Source organism: Parasteatoda tepidariorum, chromosome 1 (genome assembly GCF_043381705.1).
Source record: "Parasteatoda tepidariorum isolate YZ-2023 chromosome 1, CAS_Ptep_4.0, whole genome shotgun sequence".
Lineage (NCBI taxonomy): Eukaryota > Metazoa > Arthropoda > Arachnida > Araneae > Theridiidae > Parasteatoda > Parasteatoda tepidariorum.
The window spans coordinates 66,724,347-66,735,913 of record NC_092204.1 but is presented as its reverse complement, the minus strand read 5'-3'; positions in this window follow the sequence as shown (position 1 = coordinate 66,735,913).

Below are 11,567 nucleotides of genomic sequence, written 5' to 3'. Positions count from 1 at the left end.
GTTAGCCTGACGGCAAGGGAACTCTAACCCATGATCCGTCTGAGAGGATATTTTACGTCAGCACTAAGGTCAATGCTACCATGAAACTGAATTTATACCAACCAGTCATAGCTGTGATTCAAACCTGGATCACCTCATTAAGAGGCGAGTGCTCTATCCCTTGAGTCGCCGGGGCTCGCATTGTTTATATATATATATATATATATATATATAGTTATAGTTATTATTATATACAACTTAATACTAAATTAAGACAATTATTCTATTATTCTTTATAAAAATTATTTTTATTTAAAATTATATAATTATATATACTTTGACCCATTGCACTATGAATTGAATTTAGGATAAATGTTTTCCCCTCTATAAGTATTAAGTATTTTATGCACGATATAAAATTGATTATAATTCTTTATGGAAATTACTTACGAAATTGTAAAGAAGAAAGAAAGTGAAGAGAAAAGAAGTGTGTTGGAAAGGAAAGTACTGTAAGAGAAGATATATAAACTAAACACATATTCTGAAATTAGGTTAATTTGCTTCTTTATCCAAAACCACGGGACCAAACATTTTTTACCCATTGATGTTTATATGTTTTGTTTTCATTTTACTGACTATAACCAATTTCAACCATTTCTACCATTTGTTTATTTGCGTAAATGAAAAAATAAGAAGGGAAAAAAAATTGAAAATGAACTCATCAGAGTTCTTGTACCTTATTCACAAGAAATGGAGTAGAATTTCTTGTGGATGCTACACTAGAGGTTGTTTTTCTACTTGAAGTAATCTTCAAGCAGTGAAACAGTTCTACAGGAATCGCATTAATGAAAAGATAACAGCGTTGAATCTTATTTGTTTTCGGGCCTGGTGATTGCCTTAAGCGTTCCTGACAAATACACAAGCAGTTGAGCATTAATTTCTCAATCAAGATTTTTCAATCAAGTATTTTTTAAATATTTGATTGGACGTGACAAATTATTTGAAATTTAAAGTACAAAGAAAACTAAGAGAAATAGTTCATTTTAGTTGAAACGTAAGAGTCTCGACTTTTCATATCGTTTTATTATTCCTAAATCACAAGAATCAAGGAAAACAGTGTGAATAAAGCACACACACAAAAAAAAACATTGTTTGTTTGTGCTTTATTTACATTGTCTTTCTTTATTCATACGATGCTCAAAGTACATCTTTTCTTCATGTGAAGGATTAGATTATGATTGAGGAATAAAAATCTGAAGAATGAAAATCCTGAAGAACAAAAAAAATTAATATTACAGCAATAATATTAAGAAACTGAAACAGTAAGACATTAATTAATTACAAACTTCCTTCACCTAAAAAATATACAAATTGGAAATAGCAGTTGAAATCCTTCAAGAACTCAAAAATAGGCGCACATTTTCAATACTTGCCAAACTTGAATGATAAGAAAAAAATATTATTTGAAACATAAGAAGTCAAGTTGTCAACGAAAAATAAAAAAGGGGGAGAAACAAAACTAGAAAAATCGCAGCAGTCGAGAGATAAAAAAAAGGTTGGAAAGCAAAACAGGATTTGTTTCTAATCCTCATTTTTCCATTTTTCATTGACAAACTTTACGCTTTATATTTAGACTTTTTTTCTTATCCACGTCTAGCAAGTCTTGAAAATGGGCTCCTTTTCTTGAGCACTTGAAATATGTTGACTGTTATTTCCAGTTTGTATATTTTCGAAGCGAATAAAGTTTCTAACCAAGTAAAAAAATTAAAAATTTGAACTTTATAATCATCGTTTTGCATATTTGTTACACATCTTACGTTTTGATGTTGAAAATAGTGTCTATGATCCAATAATCAGGATTATAGCAATAAACTTGCATGGTCATCGGGAAAAGTTTTGCTAATTGATTGTAAAATAATAATCAAGGAAACTATCAAGATTCAATAGTAAAACAACAGCTAATATAGTAACATGCAAGATTCTAAAAATTAAGTCATTTAGTTAGCAAATAAGAGCAGAACGGTCTAAAAAGCAAGTTTTGTGTATTTTGCAATTTTTGTCTCATGACATCATGACAGCTAATCAAAAAATAATTTTTAAAACTTTAAAATGCATAGAAGTTGGCAAGTATGCTAGAAATCCTAAAACCTGAAAATATTTTTAAACAACATTTTTAGCAACTTTTGCTCAAAAATTATTTAGCAATAGTTTACTTTCAGAAATACAAGCACAAATCTCAAAAAAAAAACGTGCCCTTCCTAAATAAACAAATCTTAATTTTAATACTCCACATAAATTTTTAACACTATAATCTCACAAATATTGCATAATTGAAATAAAAATTTTTAATGTTAAGTTTATAAAGATGCAAAATGGCAGTTTAAAACACACATTTTGATATTTTAACATAAGTTACGGTCTTATTAATTTAGCCTGGAAAGCTTTTAAAAAAAGTAGATTTGGATTAAAATATTTTTAAAAAACGAAACATTCGCTAATATTTATACGAACTGTAAATGAACATTTCCCAAACTCAATGACCAATTTCCTTTTCACTAAGCATTCATTTATTTACGGCGATGTTTCAGAATTTAAACACTCGTGACTATATTCCGATAATGAATGCGACAAAGATATTATTGAATAAAATAATTTCAAACAAATCCAGAATCAATCCTACTTATATCTTATCATATTAACAACAGACACGTATAGTTTTCACGAACAAAAAACCGTTTCATTATATACAATACAAACTAAGAACTTACTTAAATATGCATTCCACTACTTTTTAATCTTGCGTTTCGAATGACTGATACCTTTCCACTTTGCACCAAATAAAAGCGAAATCATTGCGAATTTTGAAAAAATACTAACATCACGAAAAAATGCATTGTATTAATAGGTTTTAAAAACTGTTAAGTATTTGATTTCTTATTCTATGCACTGCACAGCTTTAAAACATAAATTTATCTTTCGTAACTCTTATCGATAACAACTATTGCAGGGAATTTGTTAGTACTCGAAATGATTGGCATTTTGAAATAAAGCTAACAAAAATAATTATTTCCTTTCCCCAACTTTCAACATGAGAATGTCTTATGGTTGCCTTACTCGGACAAATTAGTTTCCCTTTTTACCTTGGCGATAATTGAACTAACAAAAGAACTTGAATAATTTATTAGATGCAGCAGCTTTTCATTGCATTATAGTTACTTGAATTTAAATATCATTTTTCTTCCACTGTAATTTAATAATTGATTTAGAATGTAGATTAAAAATTACTTTACTGGTGTATAAACTTTCCGTTTCCGGTACGGTGAATAGTTACCGACATTATAAAGATGTTATTTGCAGATATTTTTCATACTCTTTAAACACAGATGTATCAAAATTGCGCACAACTGAGAATGTGAAATTATTCTATTTTATTGACATATTACCACTTTTTAATCAATTATCTGTTCTTCAATAAACTCCGCTGTTATTTTATAGTGTTCGTTAACTTTTCTTTCTTTATGTTTATAGAGCGTTTAAAGTTAGAAAATTCAATGGATGTATACATATTGTACGCAATAAAACCCAAAAGTTTGATATAGAATTTGAAATCTATTAAATATCAGTGTACTAATGAATCATTAATTTTCTCATCCATCAATTAAATTCTATGACTGTTAATTTCTCTGCATGTAATGCAAATATTGATTAATTTTCCTTTCATTTCTTTCTTTTATCTTCTTTATTTGTTTTTTTCATATATTCAAGAATACAATGGTGCATAAAGAAAATGAAATACTCTGTGTTACGGTAAGACAATGAAGTTGTTAATTCATTTAAAATGCTCATCTGCTCAACCAGGAGTGCAAATGCTGCAAGAGCTTGTTAATTTCTGGACTAGTTATTAGAAGAGATCCAAGAATTATGCAAGAGAATTTCTTTCAGCCGATTTAAATATGCAAAAAAAAAATTTTTTTTTAGAGTTTATTGTTTTGTTTTCAGCAATATTTTGCACACATTTACTACGATTACATAGTTGGGTATATAAAAATTGCATCAATGCCTCAACCTTAATAAAATTTTCTTTATATCCCGGATGGTACAGGGGACGGATTACTGGCATCCGAATGATATCCATGAAGCAACAATGACTGGTCTATCCGTATCCCATTTAATAACTTACACTGACCACAGTACTGGCGTAAAACATTCCCAGTGATAGAAGGATCATCGATTAGAGTCCTCTCGTTCTCTGGCTGATCTTGAGAGGTTTTAATAATTTCCTTCTCTTTGCAACGTGGATGCGAGTTAATTTTATTCGCAAAAGTTCTCGACTAAAAGTTCTGTGTGAGTATTTTTCTCTTGTCTTCTGCATTGGTCTCTAAACGGTGTTGAAATTGATATATTCGCAGATCCGATATGTATCGGATATTTAAAACCGTTACAAAAATTTAAAAAAATTTCGTTCTTTAATTTATATTTTGTTGAAGAAAATGCATTAAGCATTATACTTGCAAAGATAAAAAATAAATGAAAGTAATGAAGAAATGAATATGTGAAGCTTGTAAGTGATATTTTCAGAGAGGCTAGAATCAGGGTATAAAAGTGTGGTATCTGAACTATTTTATTATAAATTTTTTCAGGAGCCGGATCTTTAATCTTATTTTATTTATTAGTACCTGATTTGAAACAGAAATCATGTGGGCATACTCAAAACTAGTAAGGATTAGTTGTGTTAAAGTAAAAGCAAAAATAATATTGTTGCATTAAACATAAGCATATTGATGCGATCACTTTATGTTATTCCCCTTATTTAGTAAATAACCCTGAAGACTGTTGCAAGTTAAATCAGTCGGGTCACAAATCTCTCCATGTTACCATAACAAATCATACTTCCGGGGGGTATTGAATTTGAGATTGATCGTTACATATCGTTACAAATGTTACAGGGGAAATAAAAATATTTTTAAAGGAAGTTAATATTATAAAATTTTTAAAAAAAATCTCTTCCTCGAAGAAATATTCACAATACATCCACAAGGATCGAACTGGGTTAAATATAATGTTAAGTGACACGATAGTTAGATTCATTTAATCTGAGTCATTCTCAAAAGTAGGAATGTACATTGCCGAATTTACTGTGCACGAAAAGAAAAACGTATAGCCCTAAATAACTTTTGATCTGGTGAACAAATTTTCACGTACTAAGACTCATTCTTAATGGTTCGAAGAAGTGTACTCAAATATGTCAATTAATTAGTGCAGACGATATTGTAAGTTTAAAAAAAACAGGCGAAGAAACGAGCTTTCTCTGAATAAACAGATCCTTTTTTGCGACAAATTTGGATTTCTGACTCCTTAAGTGCCTGGGAAATATGATCCGAATAGTTAGATCAGGAGAGTAATCCAAAGTATGGATCCCTTAATGGGAATTTACTTTTTGTACATTTCGCCACATCTTGGGAATTTCTTAATCGAATTGAAAACTTTTTGCACACAATTATAAACTTCGTCTATCCATAGATAATTCCATGCAAAAATACTTTGCTATAATCCTTTTTTCCTATTTTAAAATTATCGAAAACATTTTGAATTGCAAAGGATACAAGTTTTCACGTAATTGTAAAGAATGCAATATTATAAAGCGAAATACAAAATTTGGACGAAATTTGCAGAATAATTCCCGAGAAATCGATTTTTAAAGAAGTTACATATTGTAGTACTTGAAGATCCGATCAGTAGATCAAAAGTTATTCCAGGTAGTTTTTTTTTCATTCTTTAAAATAACAGAAAACCGTAGTAGAAATTTCGTTTGAAGAAAATATATGTAATATATTTAATTTTTAGGCATTGTAATAAGTTTGAAATAATTATTAAGTAAAGAATAGTACATTATTGGAAATAATTTTAAGTAAAGAAAATTAAAGAAAAATCAAAATTTCTATAGTTTCCTTAAAAAATGTATCTCCTTTTACTTTTAATCAATAATCAATTGTTATTTTAGGTGCAAAATAACATTCAAATATAACAAAATAACAAAAGATAATACTACCAAAGAATGAAATTAAAATTTTAAAACTAAATTAAATACACATCAATTAATCTTGTAGGAAATATGCTGAAAGGTTTAAAACTTAAATCGGGAAACATGACAAGTTTTCAATAATATGAGATGTTGTTAAAACGTGACGGTGTTTCTGTTCAAATTAATGAAGGCAATTGTAAGGCGAACTTCATTTATTGTAGACCGCTTCAAATAACACTTTAAACGCTAAACTAACTCAAATAACGCTTTAAACGAGGTTTCATAATAAGGATAAAATTTCCCGTTTAATGACGAGCTGTCGTAACTTCCCTATACTGTAGGACTGTTCCCTATAGAACTGTTTTTATACGTTCATTTTCTTTTGCGAATTACGGGAAGTTTTATTTTTCCAGTCTATTTTCCTCAAATTACAGTTCATTGCGTTTATTATTTGATTGAGAAAATGATGCAATATGAAACAATAGAATTGCTTTTATTATATTCTTAAACAAATATTTTTCAAGAAATATTTTCCGGAAGTGTTTGGCACTCAGCCTTACATATGAAGGTTTAAATTAAATAGTAGTCTTACTCCACTTGTTAAAAGTAGTGGTCCATCTCTAATTATTTTCCTTTTCGAATAAGTGGAGTATCAGAATTGCTTTCATATGTTTATTATTTTTATTTACGAATTAAGTGGGACTTTCTGACTTTTTTCTTCCATTCTAAGTTTTTTTAACCATTTATTCAATTCAATTTTTTAGAAAAATATATCAGCTATGTTACACATTAAGTCTTTATTTAAATAGTGGCTAAACTCCGCTTATTAAAAACAATGGTCCAACTCTACATGTTAAAAACAGTTGTATAATTCTGCTTATTCTCAATTTCTTGCTGATACAAGTTATTTTTATTTCATTTAAAACTTATTATACCTCCAATTTATATCTGCTTACTCTAAGTTATTTCTAGAGAAGATCCCCAATTATACAAAATAGGAAAAATTATACTTTAAGTACATCCTATGTCTCTGTACCTCGTTATAAGCACAGAGGCTTTTTTGCCTCTCATTTAAAAAAGGCCATCATAACTTTATTTTATGTACACTACTGAAGTACGTATTAACCTATTTCAATTAACGTATTTTATTTATGAACATAGAGTCTAAAGTCCGAATTTTATACGGAGTTAATACATTAGTTACGTTGAAAAATAGGTGCTAATAACTATTCAGATTGGTAAAAAAGAATTCTGAAGCTAAGTATTCCAAGATAAAATAAATAAATAAAATAAGCGAACATTTAAAAATTAAAAAAATATATGATTTAAAATAAAGTATATTTAAGAATAAGAATGACATTTGAAATAATGAAGAAGATTATATTCATTGTATTAAAAAAAGGTGTTTAGGTCAATGTGTAATCACTTGAATTATTTAAAAACTCACACTACCCTGAAGTTTATTGCTAATCATTTTTGTTTCATGGAAAACACTGCAGCTTTAACTAAGTTATGTAATTTTAATGTCATTTATTTATTTAATACTGATATTTTATTTAAATACCGACGCAAATGATACTTTTTCTGTTACCAGAAAATATAGACCAGCGCCATTTTTTTTCCATTTTATTATTTTTTACTTTACTTATTTTTCAAGTATTGAGCAAAATGGACGCTCACAAAAATTAAATAGAAAAAGAAAAGTTTTAAAAAAATATTAAAGAAGAAAATGGTTGAATTTTATGGCACAAACCAAAAAATTCTAAAACGTTTAATTAGAAAGAGGGTGGAAAATAAAAACGTAAATTTTAAAATTTTAACTTTTAATATTGAAGTATAGAATTTATTATATATTTAATGGTTTTAATCTTTAGCGTTATTTAAAAAGAAAAAAACATCAATGACTAAATATTTATGAAAAAGAAACTTACTTTAAAATGCTCACCTTAACAAGTAAGGTAGAAACTCATAAAGATAAAACTTCCTTAGAATGTTTTGTGAGTAATAGAGTCCAATCCAATGGACAATTTTAACAATGAGTGAACTAGATTCCTTAGTCTCACACTCAAAAAAACTCCATATTAATAAAGCAGAGGTCTAGTAAATAAAATGTGTACATCTTATCTCTGCACCCAATGCTATTTCCTGTAATTACTGTAATGTAAGTATAATGTAATTTCTATTTCTTCCTTTATACGGGGTAAACATTATTTTAAATACATCGTAAAAACCATTAAAGTGCCTTAAAATTTTACAACATACAAAATTTTTTCCTAATGAAAACCATTTCTAAGCGTTTTTGGTATCCGTGATAAAAAAAAATTATATAAGACTGGAAAAAATAACAACGCTATCGTTATCTTAGAATTTTGAAAGGTTGTAATTTATGAAGGTAGAACCAAAAGCTAGGGAACTAATTTACAATCCATCGACTTTTAACGAATCATTCTCTTTTTTGGAGATTTTTCCTTTTGACTGCAGTATGCTCCAATTATAATACGAACTTTTATTTATTTTAAATTTTGTTACCTTAACTAAGAGAAAGTCAAGAATCTAGTTTTTAAGAAAAAAATGCCCAAATATAAGAGAGGGTTGTTAAATGCCGCTGGATTGGAAAATTGCTGCCGGGGAGAATTAGAAGTGTTTCCAATAAAAGCTGCTCAACTACCATCTGTTTTCTCCATCAAAAAGACGTCGGTGCTTTCAGTTTGTGCTTCATTACATTTTGATAGCCTTTTTCTCTCTCGTAAATATTATTTTACGAATCCTGAGGTGTATATTTTTTAAAAAATCACCAATACTATATATTAAGGGCTGTGATTTCAAAACATCCTGTACGCGTATGCAGTACTTAAAATTCTACAAAAAGTATGTTTTATGGGGCATCAGTTATGTACAATTAGCGCCATTTTTTGCATGAGTAATAAGAATAATTGGATTTAAAATTGGGTCGTTACCAAAAGACTGAGTAGTAAAACACTCTTCTAGATTAAATATCTGCTTCAAATGAATCTGCTGACATTACAGATATCTGAATATAATTCAATTACACGAAGAAGAAAGATGCCATGCTATTTGGAAAAGCATTGATGCCATGGTCTTTGAAGATATCGATTCTAAAAGAGTGAATAATTTATAAGACGTACAGAACGTGGCATCATTCCTTCACTTTCTTCTTTTTTTCTCTTCAAAATGAAACAAAATAAAATAAATAAATAGATGCCTTTTGATTGATATTTTTCTGGAGTACAAATACAGTTTTGTAGAATAAAAAGGTTTCACATTATTGTTTATGTTTTCAGATTCCTGTTTCAGGTTGTTTTTAAGTTTCCATTTAAATATAAGATCAAATAATGTGGATAGAGAAAGTTTATCCATTTTCATGATTTTTCACAAAGAAAATGTCTGTATGTATTAAATAAAGAAAACATAAAGTGCATTTAAAATATTTTAGATATGCAATACATTAAAAAACCTAATGGAAACTTTCAAGTTGGATACAAGGTTTATTGAGTTAAAAATGAAATAAAATGTTTATCCTACACACGCTTATTCTAAAGAAATGACATGGGAACAAGAAATAGAATCATTATTTTGGAATATTTTTCCCATAATTCTACAATAAAAAAACTTTTCAGTTAGAGTGTAGAACTGGATGCCCTTTGCTTTGTATTATATCTTGGAGTTTTCACTGTATATAAAATCTTTCATTTTAAAATTATTTCTATCTAAATTATTCATTTTTAGAAAAGAACCTCAATTTTAAGTCATTTTTCCCATTTTCAGCAAGAGCATAGAAAATCGCCAAAATAAAAGGAGCTCTCAATTGTAAATTGTAAAACCTATTTTAGAGTCTCTTCTTTTTTCATCTTTATAAAAAAAATTGCTCAGCATAAAATTAAAATCCACAGCTAGAACAAACATGCAAACATTTCTTGCTCAATCGATCGTGTTTATAATTAAGAAATTTTAAATTATTCTACACAAGAATTAATGCCAATTTTTTCTTTTACTTCATTTTATTTCAACGAAATGTAAATTTCTATCATTCGAAGACTTGCTTCATATTCTCAAGAGTAAATGTAGTTCGAAAAACCCTAGAATCCAATTGAGTATAAAAACAGGCTCTGGTTCAATAATTAATTTCTTGAATAGCCTAAAAAACTGTTTTCTTCTAACTGAGTCGGTTATTATGATTAAGAAAGTTTAAATTATTTGAAATAAAAATAAGAGAATCTAAAATAAAAAGGGAAAGAATACTGGGTATAAATTGAGTAAATTTTCATCTTCATTCAAGAAACCCTATTACACCTATAATTATTTTAGTTTTACATTATTATTCGACGGTATTTATGAAAATATTTTTCTTTAAGAAATAAGAACCTTAATGTCTATTGCATTGTGAATGGAAAAAACTGCAAAACTTGACGAAGCGGTGGTGCCATACCCTCTGCAGAGGATCAAAATTGTGATGGCATGTCTTCGGATCATCCTCAGGGATGTTTCCCAGATCATCGCCAGTAGCCCATTGTGCAGCTCTAGTGCGACGTAAATTAACTACAACAACAACAGCAAAACTTGTGTTGTATACCTTTTACTTACACTCACCTCTTTGAAATATGCATGTGCTAAATTTTGATGCAAATTTAACCCCTTAAATTATGCAGATTGCAGAACACAACGTTCCAAACTAGAATTTGCTAATGGGACCAATATAAAAAAATCAAAACATTTTTGAGGCACTGTGAAGTATAATCTCTACAATATTATTCCATTTTTACAGCAAACTATACGTGAAAAGTAGTCAACAATACTGTCAATAAAAGGTGATGGTAGCTTTCATCTCATGCACTTCAACTCTCTACCAGTTTCCTATACACTTTAAGAAAAATTTAAAACTATCAACATTGCATGACGAAGTTTCTACCATAAAAATTGATTTCTCAATGGAAATCCCCAGCACTGTGCGTGCCTGTACTTTTTACTTTAAATTTTCTTTAATTCTTATTACAGTGTAATTCACATAAGAGTTTAATAAATTGATGAGATATAATTCCAAGAATATAAAAAAATGTAAAAAGGTATGCATATTTACGTGTTTAATAAATTTCACCCAGTCTCTTTTTCTCACTAAATTTCAAAATGTTTTAATGAACTTCCAAACTTTATCAGAAACACGTACTTGAATAAATACAAATGACAATGAGCGTATATTGTTTCAGAAACCTTTAACTATTCTCGCGACAAAATAATCCCGAAACTTTTACTGGGAGAAATAAATTCGAAAAATAGACTATCAATCCAGACATCGCGGAACAATTCATGAAAATTCTGAATTCGGTGCATACCGACCCATCTATTTCTCTGCCAAGAGTGCTGAGTCATAACTCACTTCGAATATTCCAATTTCGTGGCATACGTAAGGAGGAATGTGTGGAATAATTCACGGGGGGATGTTCTTGCCCTTTATTCAAGGCGTAGCATAGAAATCTTATCTTCTACTACTCTTACAGTGATTTTTTTTAAGGTTTCTGACATGTTCAACTTTTATAAAAATATTTTAGAT